Source organism: Arvicanthis niloticus, chromosome 6 (assembly GCF_011762505.2).
Source record: "Arvicanthis niloticus isolate mArvNil1 chromosome 6, mArvNil1.pat.X, whole genome shotgun sequence".
NCBI lineage: Eukaryota > Metazoa > Chordata > Mammalia > Rodentia > Muridae > Arvicanthis > Arvicanthis niloticus.
Window position 1 is genome coordinate 41,457,651 of NC_047663.1, and position 15,489 is coordinate 41,473,139.

The following is a 15,489-nucleotide window of genomic DNA, read 5'->3' on the forward strand; positions in this document are numbered from 1 at the left end:
AGTGATCCCACAGGCTTAAAACATGTCTCCTTCCAAATACCTTTTTCTAAAAGATTTATTCTTATGTTTTATGTATAGTGTGTGTCGGGGGGGGGGATGTGCTTATGAGTGCAGGTACTTGTGGAGGTCAGAAAAAGGAGCTTAGATCCTCTGGAGTTGAAGTTACAGGTGGTCATGAGTCACAGACATGGGAGCTAGAACCAAACTCAGGTCCTCCGAAAGCACACTTCACATTCTTAACTACGGCACCACCTCCCCAGCTTCCTGTGACATCAGGGAAAGAGGTCCCTTGTGGTGTGACAATGTCTACAGTGGCTTCCTCACCACAGCCACCTCTAACACGTCCTCATCTTTGAGAGAACCTATGCAGCTGTGTGCAAACAGGCTTTGGGTTCCTTCTACTTGTTTTTATTTTGGTCTGTACAACAGCTGGCTGTACTATTACTGGTTCTCCATTCTAGTTATAACGGAAGATATAAAATTACATGACAGAACAGCTCGACTTTACTTGAATAACAAAACATAAGGTGTGTAGACTGGATACAATCAAATCATGCAAGATAAGCAAACGACTGACTCTGAAGAACCAAACCCCAATATCATCATCACCATGGAAACAACCATCTGTCTCCAGTTACCTTTTTTACCCCAAAATACTATCTCTTATCAAAAGATAAGCAAGTCTTTTGCATCCTGCACAGAGAGATCACCCAAAAGAAGCTTTTCCGGCTATAGAAAGTAAGAATGGAATTTGCACTTTAAATAAATACGGAGCTCAGTGTTTCACTCTGCTACCAGCTAGTAGAGCAGCTGCCGATATTCATGAGATGAAGGTAAAACTGTTTTCAAAAACTAAGGAGCTACAACTGTACCTCAGTAGTGGAGCGTCTTTACCGTTTGGAAGGCTCTGGGGACACGACTAGTACACAGAAAAACAGCAGCAACCAAAAGCTACTTGATCTGACTATTACTCTGAGAGGGACCCAGACAAGTGACTCCATGGTGGAAGTACCATAGAGGCTGCAAAACTCAGCTCATAGACAGCACCACCTGCCAAAATGATCCCAATCCATCAGTCTCTAATTCTAGAGAAATCTCTAAATGTACTAACACTGTTTTTTGGCTTCTGTAGTTCTGCTTCTGGCTAACTGTTCTTGTTAACTGAAGGATGTCAACTCAAGACATGGTTTTGGGGGGTTGTGTGTGTGTGTGTGTGTGTGTGTGTGTGTGTGTGTGTGTGTTTCAAGTAGGTAGGCCACAAACTCACTGTGTGAGTAGAGATGACTTTAAAATCCGGACTTTCCTCCTGCTGCCTCTTAAGTGCTGGGTTACAGGTGAACAGGTGGGGCTGAGCATCAGCCCCAGGGCTTGATGGGTTCTACTACCAGAGCTACAGCCCCAGCTCTCAGTGTTGTCTGAGAAGCCCACACAAATTCCTTGCATGCCTCTGCCATTAACATGTTTCCTCCAAACCCCTTTGAAAAAAAATTAAGATAGTAAATATTCTATTATGTATGCATACTTTAATAATACCAATGTTACTATGATAAGACCCACATAACATGAAATCTGCTCTTGGGTTTTTGTTGGTTGCTTATTTTGGGGTGGGGGGTTGGTGTGTTTGTTTGCTGGTTTGTTTTGTTTTGTTTTTCAAGACAGGATTTTTCTGAGTGTCCTTGGCAGTCTTGGGATTCACTTTGTAGACCAGGCTGATTGACCTTGAACTCAAAAATCTGCCTACTTCTGCCTCCTGAGCACTGGAATTAAAGACATACACTACCACTGCCAAAAGGTAGCTTTTTTTTTTTTTAATTACCTCAGGGTTTCCAATTGTCCAATTGTCCTTTTTATTACAGAGCTTGTCTTCTAGAAACCAAAATTAAATTCACCAATAGTACACCTTCTCAATGTACCTGTGAGATAAGGTGAAGCAGAGTTTTCATTTCTAGATAAAACTGAAACTAGCCCTAGTCTTCAAATTTTTTTAAAGATTTATTTATTTCACTGGTATGGGTATTTTGCCTGTATGCATATACATGTGCACCATATACATGCTTGCTGCCACACATCCTTTGGGATTGAAGTTACAGACAATTATAAACCACCATGTCAGTGCTGGGAACTGAACCCAGATCCTCTATAGGAACATCCAGGACTCCTAACCACTGAGCCATTTCTCCAGCCTATCTTCAGATATTCTTAACCAAAGTAGCTAAAAATGAGTCTGTGAGTCACAGATTTTCTAAACTTGTTAGCTGACTCTAGTTATTAATAAATACTTTGTCTCCAAAATTGACCGGAAGTGTGACAAGAATAGAATCTTCTTATAACAAATCTGTCCTTTTGGGACCTTGGAAACATTGTAAAATTGCACATTATTTTGCCTTGAAAGATAGAAACATAAGAGAAAAGAAGTACCCTTATTTACTGAAAGAAGTCTTGTTGACCTAAGATATTTTGTTTTGACAGAGGAAAGACTGTAACTTACCACAAGTCTGCAAGCTAAAGAGCCTTGCCTGAGAAAAAGGATTCCAGTTAAATTTGAAATGCTTTGACTTCTATTCTGTTTCTTTTTTTTTTTTTTTTTTTTTTTTTTTTGGTTTTTCGAGACAGGGTTTCTCTGTGTAGCTCTGGCTGTCCTGGAACTCACTCTGTAGACCAGGCTGGCCTCGAACTCAGAAATCCGCCTGCCTCTGCCTCCCAAGTGCCGGGATTAAAGGCGTGCGCCACCACCTTGACTTCTATTCTGTTACTGACCTCATGTTGTCTTTTTGACAGACATATCTTCCTGCCATATCAATTTTTTTATCTTTAAATTGTACTTATCAAGGGACTGGGGAGATGGTTCTGTGGTTAAGAGCACTGGCTGCTTTTCCAGAGGAACCAGGATCAGTCCCCAGAACCCACATGGTAGCTCACAACCATCTGTAATTCCAGTTTCAAAGTATCTGAAAACCTCTTCTGGCCTCTGTGAGCAATGTACATATGTGGTGACAGGCATTCATGCAGGCAAAACACTCATACACAAAAAATAAAATCTGGCAAAATAAGTTACAATGGAGCTGAAAAATTAAAAAAAAATGTACTTGTGTGTGTTTCCATGAATGTATGTGCATGTATGGGTAGAGGCACATGCCTGAACAGCACTCAGAGGTCACCAGATCACTTGGAACTGGATTTACAGATGTTTACAGGACCATTCATATCTCCCCTGGTTTGTTATGGGTGTTGGGGTTTGATCTCCTGTCCTCACGCTTTGTGCAGCAAGCACTTTTAACCACTGAGCCAACTCTCGAGCTGCAGATCAGTTTTCAATACATGAAATAACATCCCTCACCCCAATGCTGAGGTTGACCTAAAGCTCACAAAAGATATGTTTGCAAGGCTGGGGAGATGGCTCAGCAATTAAGAGCACTGACTGCTCTTCCAGAGGTCCTGAGTTCAATTCCCAGCAACCAACCATCTGAAATGGGATCTGATGCCTTCTTCTGGTGAGTCTGAAGACAACTACAGTGTACTCATATAAAATAAAAATTTGTTATCATGGGTCACTGTCTAGACATGGTGCTCCAAGGTTCCTGTCATCCTAAGGAAAGAACTGACAAACTGCACACAGACCACACAGACGGAGAAGTGGAAAGTAAACTTTATTCAGAAGCAAAGTGATATTCCAGACCAGATAAGCTGAAAGCCAGCAGTGACCTACTGAGTTAGAATACCCAGGGGAATTGGTTTCTTGTTTGGGTTCTCATTTTCTGAGGTCAAGGAGGAGGAACAGGTACTGGGAACAGGGGTTATAGGTTTTCTATTTAGGTTGGTAGGTAAGATTATGTAAGCCTTTGCTCTGGTGTCTTTTCCATGATACATCTGATTTAATCATGTGCAAACCCAATTATGCATATGCATAAAAATGACAATTAAGGGTTTTCCCTAAATGTTCAATCTGAGAATACAGTTTGCTAATTGAGTACGAATTCAAAACTAGTTCCAGCTGTATTAGCCCTCTCTCCCTTATTAAAATACATTCTGGAAGATGTTTCAGTGTAAACCAACCAAAAAAGGTGAGTCACTGGGTTGGGCTTGGTGGTGCACTCCCTTTAATCCCAGCACTCACAAGGCAGACATAATCGGATTTCTGTGATTTCAACACCAACCAGGTCTATATAGCAAGTTCCAGGACCAGGATAGAAAGGGCCAAACAGAAAAACACTATCTTTAAAAAATTACAGAAGTTAACTAAAGGTTGCTTAAGAAGAATAAACTTATTCCACTGTTTCATTTTAGTGAGTTTGGGTGCCCATGCATATGTGAGTGTATGCAAGTGTAAAGTGTGCATGTGAGTGTGTGCACACACACCTCTCTCTCCTCTCTCTCCTTTCTCCTTCTCTCTCTCTCTCTCTCTCTCTCTCTCTCTCTCTCTCTCTCTCTCTCTCTCTCTCTCTCTCTCTCTCTCTCTCGTGTCTATGAAGAAGCATGTATGCCACAGCTTGCAGCCTGTGCTGGTCAGAAGACAACTTTAAGGAATTGGTTCTCTCCTTCCATGTGGATTTGAGGAATCAATCTCAAGTCATCAGGTTTGTGCTACAAGTGGTTTACCCACTGGCCACTGTGCAAGCCCTCCATTGTTTGGAGGGTATACCTGAGTTCAATGTCCTAGGTTGCTAGAAACACTGCTCTAGGAGGGGTGTGTACACAGTGCTTGATACAGGTGAAGATCTGAAGTTGCTAGGTGTATTGTTTGAGTGGGGGTGTGTACAATCTAAGCCTAGCAGAGCCTAGGGGTTGCTCAGCTCTATCTCTGAGCTTGCCTGCTTCTGCTTGTGGTACTGGAATTGAGAGACTGAGTTAGATGCTTACCACCTCTTAGTAAGTCTCCATCGAGCCCTGAATTCACTGTTCGGCCCAGGCAGGCACTGACCTTTTAATCCTCCTGTAATAGCCTTCCAAGTGGTTGGAATTACAGGCCTACACCACCAGGTCTAGCACGAACATGTCTCAAAAAATTGCAGCTGGACACGGTGGCACTCAGGAGGCAGAGGCAAGCAGATCTCTATGAGTTCCAGGCCAGCTAGGACTTCAGAGTGAAACCCAGTCTCAGAACAGTGACAAAAAGAACTGTATAAAATTGTGCTGGCAAGATGGCTCAGTAGGAAAGACACTTGTCACCAAGTTTAACAAGCCGGGTGCAATAATACCCAAGAACCAAGTGGTGGAAGAAAATCGAGTCCTGAATCCTGCAAGTCATCCCCCAGCCTCCACATTCACATCTACACCATAGCACATGGGCACACACCCAATGAATGAACGAATAAATGAATAAGTAATTCTCTTTTTTATTTGGTTCTATTGAGACAGGTTTTCTATGTAACTCTGGCTGTCCTGGAACTAGCTCTGTAGCTGGCCTCAAACTAACAAAGATCTGCCTGCCTTTGTTTCCCAAGTGCTGGGATTAAAGGTAATGTACCACCATTGCCAAATAAATAATTTTAAAATAGGGATAAGATTTTTCTTTTATTCACCTCTCAGACATTACATCTTGACCACAGTTTCCCCTCCCTCCACTCTTCCCAGTCTTCCTCTTCACCTCGTTTCCAACAGATCCATCCATCCTCCTGTTCCCTTCAAAAAAAAAAAAAAAAAAAAGAGCAGTTCTCCCAGGGATCAACCAAACATGGCATAACAAGTTACAATGAAACTAGGCACAAACCCTCATCTCAAGGCTGGACTAGGCAACCAAGGAGGAGGAAAAGGGTCCCAGGAGCAGGCAAAAAAGTCAGCTCCTTCCCACGAGCTCTTAGGAGTCTCACACAAACAAGTTACACTACCATAGTGTACATGCAGAGGATCTAAGGCAGACCCATACAGGGCCTATGGTTGTTGCTACAGCCTCTGTGATCCCCTATGATCCCTGCTTAGTCATCTTGTGGGCCATGTTCTCCTTGTAACATTAACCCTCTGCCTCCTGCAATCCTTCCAGCCTCACTCCTGCAGGCTTCACCTGGCTCTGTTTAGTGTTTGGTTGTGGGTCTCTAAATCTGCTCTGGAATGGGATTTGAAAGAAGGGGTTCAGGGGGGTGAGAAATGAGAAAGTACAGGTGTAAAAATGATTATATTAAAAATGTAAGAAACTGGTAAACCTATGCTGAGAGCAGGAGTGCTACATGGTGAAGTTTGTGCCTAGTGAAATAAGGCAGAGACTACTGAGAAGGGCCCATTTATGCATGGGGACTTGATACAAAGCAAGTGCTGTCTGTGCTTCCAATGTAATCTGATCCCTCTGAAAGTCATGCTAAAATTTTGGGGCTGGAGAGATAGATCAGCAGTTAAGAGCACTGGCTGATTTTCAAGAGGACCCAGGTTAAATTCCCAGCACCCACATGGTAGCTCAAACTGTCTATAATTCCAGTTCCAGGAGGTACGATACCCTCAAACAGACATACATGGGGGCAAAATACCAAAGCACAGAAAATAAATCTTGAACATGAAGAAAGAAGAGAAGAGGAGGAGGAGGAAGAGGAAGAGGAAGAGAAAAGAAGGAAGGAAGTCATGCTGAAGTTAAATCCCCATTATGATTATAGAGCAGAAAGTTAATTCATCCAAAGTTTTTACGAATGAAGCTTTAGGGCCACAGAACCATGATGCAAAATAGGCCTCTTTTCATTAAAACTTTGCCTAGTCTCTGGCACTGTGTTAATAATTACGGTATAGGCTGAGAGCGGAGCTTCATGAATCTATGATCAAAGGTGTTAAGAGGTGAAGTTCAGAAAATGACTTCACTAATGGAACTCGAGGCTCACTACTGATGGCACCAAAGGCATGGGTTCCAGATAGAGATGCAGTATGAAAGGAGAAGTAGAATTATCTCAGTAAAATGTGCAACATACCTTGTGACTCAGAAATAAAAATGTAAAATTTCAAAAGCATAACCTATTCAGGAAAAAAAAAAAAGAATTTGATCATATAGTTACTTTGATCCACAAAAGTACCACATAAAGTTAATGAGTCACAAAGTCAAAAACAAAACAAAACAAAACAAAAGGGATTCTCGGGCTGCAGAGATGGCTTAATGGTTAAGAGCACTGACTGACTCCTCTTCCAGATGTCCTAAGTTCAAACCCCAGCAACTACACAGTGGCTCACAACCATCTGTAATGGGATCTGATGCCCTCTTCAGGTGAGTGCCTGAAGACAGCTACAATGTATTCATATACATAAAATAAATCTTTTTTAAAAGGTATTCTCAATGTCTCAAACATCAAGGGGATTAGTATCTTCAAAAGTGTGCAAAGATGGACTGAAGGGCCATCTGATGTGGCATTTTCAGCATGGCTTTTGACTGAGTGAAAACTCCATTTATTAAAGTTAGGATAGTTTGTCACAATACACCATTCAAACACTGGACGGTAGTTGGTGACAGCAGAACTTGTGTCAGGTACCACCAATAATGATGCCACTCATTCATGAGCTTGCTCTTAGGCTGACTGGAAAAACAATCTGTGGATAGTTTCAGCCTCTTGGTGAAGGGGTCCAGCAAGAAGGTGGGGCTAGAGAACAGCAGCTGCAGAATGATCTTCCCACATCTGCTTTGCCTTTTCCTCCTAATACTAGCACTCTGAACTCAACCTTAACGTTGCCCAAATCCTAACTTGTACTTCCATCAGTTTTCATTTCTTAGTGCATTCTGGGAGGATTTCTTGGTCCACTTTTCTAACTCATTCTGTCACTCCCAGGTATATCTACTTATCATTCAACCTGTGCACTGGGTTGTATAAATGTAACTTTTTTTCACCAGATGTAATTTTCATCTTGGAGGTTCAATGCTGAATAAAGCTCCTTTTCCAGTTATTTCTGAACTATGGTTGGCCATTCTGGATCAAATTTCTCTCCAAGCTGACTGATTCAATCTGGCTTCTCTCAGCTTCTCACTTTATTTCTCTGCTTGGCCTCAAACTAACACTGGCAATCTGTTCTGAACTTCTGGCTCCTTCTTATTCTCTGGTTCCAAACTCTGATGACCTGCACTGAACTGCATGAACTCATGAATGAAATCACCTCGAGTGCACTGTACTCACTACACTGACTCCTGCTCTTAAATAGCTTTTTTCTGTGCCATTGTTGTTAGAGTTGGGTGCGTCCTATCTCTGACTAACTCTGCAGATTTTTCTCTGACTCATCACTTGGTCTGCCCCTCAATTAGATTCACTTTCAAATATGGATGCTTCCTTCTTCAGACTAAGTTTTCCTTCATTGTTTGGGATTAAAGGTGTGTATTATTAAGATTGTATCTGTATTCCAGCTGGATCACACAGTCCTAGAAGTTCTTTTAATGTGATCCCTGGCCAGAGCAGGCATGTTGCAGGATTAAAATTGTTCTACAGTGTTGATTTCAAAAAGATTTCCATATTTTCAAGATGAAGTCTTTTTATTATATCAATAAATATTCATTGTACAAACAGAATCAACTGCTATATTTCAATATATGTTCACATCATGCATTGATTATGCCTATACACTTCCTTACTCTCTTTCCTTCTTACCCTATTGCTACTGTCATCTTCCCATGGTCCCTAATAGTCCTTAGTCGTCCTTCTTTCAAGTTGTTGTTGTTGTTTTGTTTTTGTTTGTTTTCTTTAAGACAGAATCACCTGGTCAGTACCTCAGGTTGCCTTTGCATCCCAAATATAGCCAAGGATGACCTTGTTGAGCTTTTGTGTATGTGTGGTTGTATGCATGTATATGGATGCACATGTGTATGTGGGAGTATGCATGTATGTATATGTAGAGGTCAAAAGATAACCACAAGTGTCAGTGTCTTGTGTCCACTTTTTGAGACAGGGTAGCTCTTTGCCCTGGAACTTCTCCAGAAACTGGCTAACAAGTTTCCAGGAGTTTGGCTAATTCTGGCTCCTATCTCGTCATTGCTGAGGTTAGAAACCCAGGCTATGGGGTGGAGAGGTTGCTCAGTGGTTAGAGCACTAGCTGTTCCTCAAGAGGTCCCCATTTCTATTTCCAGAACCTAAATGGCAGTTCGTAACCGTCTGTAACTCCAGTTCCAGAGAATCTCACACTGTCTGTCCTCTGACTTCTGAGGACACATTTACATACATGGTCTACAGACATACATGCAGGCATACATGCAAACACCCATACACAAATTAAAAAAAAAAAAAAAACAAACAAAAAAACAAATCACAAGCTAGCATGCCCAGCTTTTTATGCTGGTTCTAGAGTCCCAAACTTAGGTCCTCCTGATTGTGAAACAAGTGATTGACCAACTGACCCATCACTGCTGCTCTTGCTTCCATATTTCAAGTGCTGGGACAAGGCAGGTATGTACTACCCCGCCTGACTTATGCAATGCTGGGGATCAAACCAAAATCGTGGGCATCAACTAAAGTTGACATTAGGCTTGCTGTTATTGTTTTTTCAATGCAGGATGGCCTTGATAACTAGGTAATTCTCGGCCTGTCTTTGAACTCCTGATCCTGCTGCCTCCATCTTCCAAGTACAGGGATTACAAGTATGCAGTACAATGCCCAGATATTTCTTTAATCCTTCAGAAGATACTCAAATAACTAAAGAGACTTATCCATAGCCAATTTTCTACACTGAGATTTCTATTAGATTGAAAGTTCCCTGACTCAGGCAGTTAGCTGGCATATGTACTCCACTTAGTTGCCAGAGATACTGGGAAGTGGAGCAATGAACTATGTCTCTGCAGCCAATGTCCCAATTTTCCTCTGAAATAGCAAGCCAGTAGAAGACAATGCCCAACCTCTGAGATATTGCCCCTTCACGGAGGCAGTAGCAGCAAATACATGAACTAAGGGGAAACGTCTGCTTAAATCTCTTCCACCTTTAGATCTTTGTAAGAACTTTGAGATTTCCCCCCTCCCCCCAAGACTGGGTTTCTCTGTGTAGCCCTGGCTGTCCTGGAACTCACTCTGTAGACCAGGCTGGCCTCGAACTCAGAAATCCACCTGCCTCTGCCTCCCAAGTGCTGGGATTAAAGGCATGCGCCACCACTGCCCGGCAGAACTTTGAGATCTTACAAAGCTTCTACCACCTGAAAATCTTAAAACCAAGCTCACATGCCTGATGGCAGAGTATACACTGGATTCCCACGTGCACATTAGACTATTACCCTTTTCAATTCCACCACAGCTCATTTGTTGTTGTGATCAAGACAGGGTTTCTCTGTGTAGCATTGGTTGTCCTGGAACTCACTCAGTAGACCAAGCTGGCCTCAAACTCAGAGATCAACTGCCTCCCTGTGCTACCTGACTGTTGGGATTAAAGGTGTGTGCCACCATTGTCCGGCTAACCTCAGCTAATTTTTACATCAGGACTTCAGGAATTAATTACTTATGTTTTGTTTCATGTTCTTGTTTTTTATTTGTTTGTTTTTAAGAAAACCTAATACATTGAGAAAACTTCCCTGACATTTCCAGAGTTTGTGTCAAAGAGAGAAACTTCAGGATGTGCTTAATTCACCATCAATAAAACATAGTTTGTTAAGAACCATCATAAACGGCAACTGGAAAGACGGCTCAGAGATTAAGAGGCACATGATAGTGCACACTGTAAATTCCAGCACTGAGGAAGCAGAAATGGGCAAGTTTCTGAGTTCAAGGTCAGCCAGATCTACCTTGTGAGTTCTAGGAGAGCCAAAGCCACATAGTGATACCCTGACTGCTCCAACACCCAAGTGGAACATTAATGGCATGTTTTCTGTGCTTTATCTCAAGGGCTTGTTTCCCCACGAGTGGTTTGTTCCATGTATTTTCAACTGTGTCCCCCTCTACACTTTGTTTCCTTCATCTTTTCAGGTCGAAGAAACCACAAAAAAATGTTGGAGCATGCCTTTAATCCCAGCACAAAGAAGGCAGAGGCAAGTGGATTTCTGTTGAGTTCCCGGCCTGGTATACACAGCATTCCATGAATGTTAGGACTACATAGTGAGACCCTACTGCAAGGCAGGTAGGTATGTAGGTATGTAGGTAGGTAGGTAGGTAGGTAGGTAGGTAGGCAGGCAGGCAGGCAGGCAGGCAGGCAGGCAGGCAGGCAGGCAGGCAGAATAGTTAAGCACAAAAAAACAGGGCTGCTAACTTCTAATAAACAATTGCACTTTGAATGTGAAGGGTCAAATCATGCATATAAAGTAATCATTCCTTCCCCAAATAGTGTCAAGGTTGAAGCTAGGTGCTAATACATGACTGAGATTTTCACAGGAATCTCTAACTGTAGATGTAACATGATTTTCAAGGTATATCATACTATCTACATAAATTGTGAAATATAATCCCCAAATGGAAAGAATCAACCAATAGCTCTCAAAACCCTCAAGATGGAGCAATGATGATGAACACCATCCATCACTGCTCATCCCAGCCCTCTGTGTCTTCCTCTTAACCACTGTTTTCATGCTTACACTCCTGACCACATATTCCAACACTGCCTATGTCAAGAACCTTCCTTACCTTTCATCTCCCAAACCTAGTACAAAATCTGCTCTGCAAATGCTCACTGCCAGGAGTGGTAGCTGGCACATGACTACAATCCCAGCATTCAGGAGGCATTAAAAAAAAAAAAAATAAGAACACTTGTTTTTATAACCTGGAAATGTATCCCATTTGGAATCCCTAAAGAATGATATAAGAATGGATTATGAGAATGAAAACAGAGCAGAGCACATTATTATTTCCTGACTACTCTGTTACAGGGATCTACAAACTGAAGTATCATTAGGGTACATGTAACGTATGGTACATATGGCCAAATACTAGTCACATGTGATTCATGTGTGCGTGTTTACTTTTTGTATCAAGTCTTGAGTGATCCCAAGTGTCTTCCACTATTACTCTATCACTCTTAGCTTTTTTTTTTTTCTTTTATTTTCTTGATTTTTTGAGACAGGGTCTTACTGTGTAGCCATGGCTGGATTGAAACTATGTAAACCAAGCTGGCCTCAGACTCAAAGAGTACTTGGATTAAAGGCATGAACCACCATGCTTCATTGTACTTTTGTTTTGTTCATTTGTTTGGGGTTTGTTTTATTTTCTTTTTGTTTTTTGAGACAGGGTTTTTCTGCGTAGCCCTGGCTGTCCTGGAATTCACTCTGTAGACCAGGCTGGCCTGGTTGATTGTACTTTTTTAAAAAAAAATTATTTTTTTATATGTATATGAGTGATCTGTTTTCACACACACCCAGAAGAGGACATCAGATCCCATTACAGATGATTGTGAGCTACTATGTGGTTGCTGGGAATTGAACTCAGGACCTCTGGAAGAGCAGCCAGTGCTCTTAACCATTTGAGTTATCTTTCCAGCCTTGGTTTCACTTTTGTTTTAAGACAGGGTTTCTCTGTGTAGCCCTGGTTGTCCTCGAACTCAGAAATTCGCCTGCTTTTGCCTCCCAAGTGGTGGGATGAACAGCCTGTGCCACCACTGCCTGGCTAAGGCAGCCTTTTAAAACATGTATTACTATGCAAAACAGTGTTGGCCTTCACATACCTCTGTGAACCATGTGTATGCCTGGTGTTCATGGAGGCAGATCTCCTGAAAATGGGGTTACAGATGTTTGTGAGCCACCACACGGATGATGGGAACAGAACCAAGGTCTTCTGCAAGAGCAGCAAATACTCTTAAGTACTAACAACTCAATTCTACACACACACACACACACGTGCACATGTGGAGGTGCACATGTGGAGGCCCAGAGGACAATATTCACGAATTGATTTTCTCCTTCCCCCATGGAGAACCTGGGTATCAAAATCTGATTATCAAGGATGACAACAATAGCTTTTACCAGCTAAGCTATCTTAGGTCTTCAATTATATTTATGTGCTTGGGCATTTTGCCTGTATGTATGTCTATACTCCACTTGTGGACCTGGTGACTGTTGAAGCCAGAAGATATTGGATTCCCTGTAACTCGAGTTACAGATAGTTGTAAGCTGCCACTCAAGATTTCTATAAGAGCAACCAGTGCTCTTAAGCCTTGAGCTAAGTCTGCAGCCCCAGCAAGTGAGACTGTCATGTTTCCCATGCACTTGGTATTTCCAACACCATTAACACCATTACTCAGGATGGACTAAGCTCAGGACCCTCCTGCACAGTTTCTCAAAATGCTGGGATTAGGAGTTAGCCACGACGACTAAAGTTTTTGTTTTGTTTTTGTTGTTGTTTTATGTTGAGCCAACCATTTACTTAGTTTTTGGGTTTTTTTTTTTTTTTTTTTTTTTTTTTTTGGTTGGTTGGTTGGTTTGTTTTTTTTGAGACAGGGTTTCTCTGTGTAGCCCTGGCTGTCCTGGAACTCACTCTGTAGACCAGGCTGGCCTCGAACTCAGAAATCCGCCTACTTCTGCCTCCTGAGTGCTGAGATGAAAGGCGTGCGCCACCACTGTCCGGCTTACTAAATTTTGTAAAGGCTGCTTATGACGTGCTAAGCACAACCACATAGACCATGGGAAAGTAAAATCTCCCACCTTCCTAAAACTTAAATTCTAGCCTGCGGGGAGGTAGAGTAGAAAGGTGGCTCAGTAGGTTAAGAGCACTGGCTACTCTTCCAAGGGACCTAGATTTAATTCTCATCACCCACAAACAGCCTGAAACCATTAATAACTCCATTTTCAGGGGATCTAACACTATCATCCTCTGATATCCATTAGCACCAGGTGTGCTGTCTCCCTCCATATCTCTCTCTCTCTCTCTCTCTCTCTCTCTCTCTCTCTCTCACACACACACACACACACACACACACACACACACACACAGAGGGGGGAAGGGAGGGAAGGAGAAACAGAGACACAGAGAGAACATCCATATATAAATTGTAAAAAGATTCTAGCTAGGGAAGCACACAATATAAAACAAAACAACACAGGTCACAAGTGCTCTGGGAGGAAAGCAGAAAATTGGACAGTTGGTTGTTGGGGCTCATGCCATTTTCCCAAAACTCAGGAGGCAAGGGCAGGCAGGTCTCTGTGAACTGGAGGCCAGCCTGGTCTACATATTGAGTTACAGACCAAACCAGAGCTATACAGTGGGAGAAGGAGGGTATGACAGAGATGTCTTATTGAAGTGACATACCAGACCTAAGAAAGGCCAGGCTAGGCCGGGCGGTGGTGGTGCACGCCTTTAATCCCAGCACTTGGGAGGCAGAGGCAGGCGGATTTCTGAGTTCGAGGCCAGCCTGGTCTACAGAGTGAGTTCCAGGACAGCCAGAGCTACACAGAGAAACCCTGTCTCGAAAAACCAAAAAAAAAAAAAAAAAAAAAAAAAAAAAAAAGAAAGGCCAGGCTAAATTGAAATGCCTGCAAGTACAAAGGCCCACAGAGCAAAACTTTAAGGCACCTCACTCAACATAGTCCTGGCTAGTCTTAAACTCATGGCAATCCTTGTGGCTCAGCCTCTTGGGTGTCTATATTATAGCAGTAAACCACAAACCACTCTATATAGTAGCAGTACTCTGGAGGCAGAGTACAGCTTCACACAGTCTACGGACCTCATTCCAGGATGACCAGAGCTACACTGATAAAACTCTGGCTTGGGAAAAACAAAACACACAAAAACCATCATTTTAAAGACTGTATCTGCACTTGTTATTATACCTACTCACATTCAGACGGAGGGCAGAGATCAATTTAGGATACTTTCCTCAATTGTTCTTTATTTTTTCCACCACTCACATTCTATTATTGAGACATTTTAAAATCTTTATTCATGTATACACATGAATACCAAGTCAAATCCCTGGAGATAGAATCACAGGTAGTTGGGAGATGCCGGGAAATGGTTGTTGGACAAAGTTTCTGTCCTCTGGAAGAACAAGTATTCCTAACCTCTGAGCAACCTTCACAGTTCTTTTTGAGACAGGGTATTTCTGTGTAGTCCTGACTATCCTGGAACTCTGTGGACCAGGCTGGCCTCAAACTCAAAAGATTGTCCTGATGACACTGCCTCCCTAACACTAGGTGTTTGGGTTTTTGTTTTGTTTTTAATTAATTTAGCTACATGAGTATACTGTTGCTCTCTTCAGACACACCAGAAGAAGTCATCAGATCCCATTACAGATGGTTGTGAGCCACCATGTGGTTACTAGGAATTGAACTCAGGACCTCTGGAAGAATAGTCAGCGCTCTTAGCTGCTAAGCCATCTCTCCAGCCCCTCTCAAATGCTAGGATTAAAGGTTATCACAACCACCCCACTTCTCCACCCCATCCCACCTGAACCTGGGAGACAGGGTCTCATGATCTACTCCTAGCTAGTTCGTAAGTTTCTATGTAAACCAGTCTAATTCAGAGTTCTGTCTGCCTCTCCAGTGATGGGATTAAAAACTGTACACAATGCAGTTTACTTTTTACTGTTGGAGTCTTAATATCTATGTGAGTGTACGTGTGTGACATAGCACACAATATGAAGGTCAGGAACAACTTGGGGGGAGGGAGGCATTTCTCTATCACAGGAGCCATGGGAATGCCAAGG

General features: G+C 42.4%; 1 protein-coding gene across 12 annotated transcripts in view; it reads right to left on the bottom strand.

Annotated features, from left to right (window-relative positions):
* Positions 1-3,628: 3,628 nt before the first annotated feature.
* The window catches only part of Znf207 (zinc finger protein 207), a 36,982-nt gene continuing 25,121 nt past the window's right edge, over positions 3,629-15,489 (bottom strand). For all 12 annotated transcript variants that reach the window (XR_013111155.1, XR_013111154.1, XR_013111158.1 and 9 more), the window contains 3 exons: positions 11,481-12,558; positions 6,885-6,927; positions 3,629-5,619 (listed from right to left, as the gene is read on the bottom strand). The gene's annotated coding sequence lies outside the window, so the exon portion shown is untranslated. The remainder of the gene's footprint in view (positions 5,620-6,884; positions 6,928-11,480; positions 12,559-15,489) is intronic.